A 689-nucleotide genomic window follows, 5' to 3' on the forward strand; every position below is an offset into this window, starting at 1 on the left:
AATGTTTAGTGAAAGTAAATGCAATGGGCCCAGTAGCTGTTAGTCAGTGTTTGGGTTAATTGAAGATTACCTCAAAGTTCCTAGTGATCTGTAGTCATTGTTCCATGAACCTTTGCTGCAACGTAGCTACTGGAAATGTTTAATATCTGCCAATGTTCAGAGAACATTTACTAAAGTTTGCTGCAAAGGTTCCTAGCAACCTAAAGCCAGTGTTTGTGGTATGTTTGCTGTAATGTTCCGGAAACATTTGCTGAATGTTATGACAAAACGTTCCCAGTAACCTTTAACCAATGTTCATGGAAACTTCCATCTGAAGAACAATATTGACTAACCAAAACAACTTCAACTGTATGGTTTAGTAATTATATCTAGAGCAAAATTAAAGTAAGTGGTTTGGCATTGTTTTAGAGGTAAATTAAGGTAAAAATCTATAGAATTTTACAGACACAGTGTTTCACATTTGTTGTTCTATATAAATTTGATTTTTTTGTTTTTCTTGTGATCACCAATACTAATACTAAATTAAATATATTTAAATATCTATTGTCCATTTTATTAAAGACACACGTGGATCCATATATAAAAACATATTAAAAGTAGCTGAAAGTACATTTTAGTGGTTCTTTTATTCTGAAATCACTGTTTAAAATTAAACTTCGCCCGGGCGTGCGTGCCACTCACAACATGGC

This window comes from Girardinichthys multiradiatus, chromosome 18 (genome assembly GCF_021462225.1).
Source record: "Girardinichthys multiradiatus isolate DD_20200921_A chromosome 18, DD_fGirMul_XY1, whole genome shotgun sequence".
NCBI lineage: Eukaryota > Metazoa > Chordata > Actinopteri > Cyprinodontiformes > Goodeidae > Girardinichthys > Girardinichthys multiradiatus.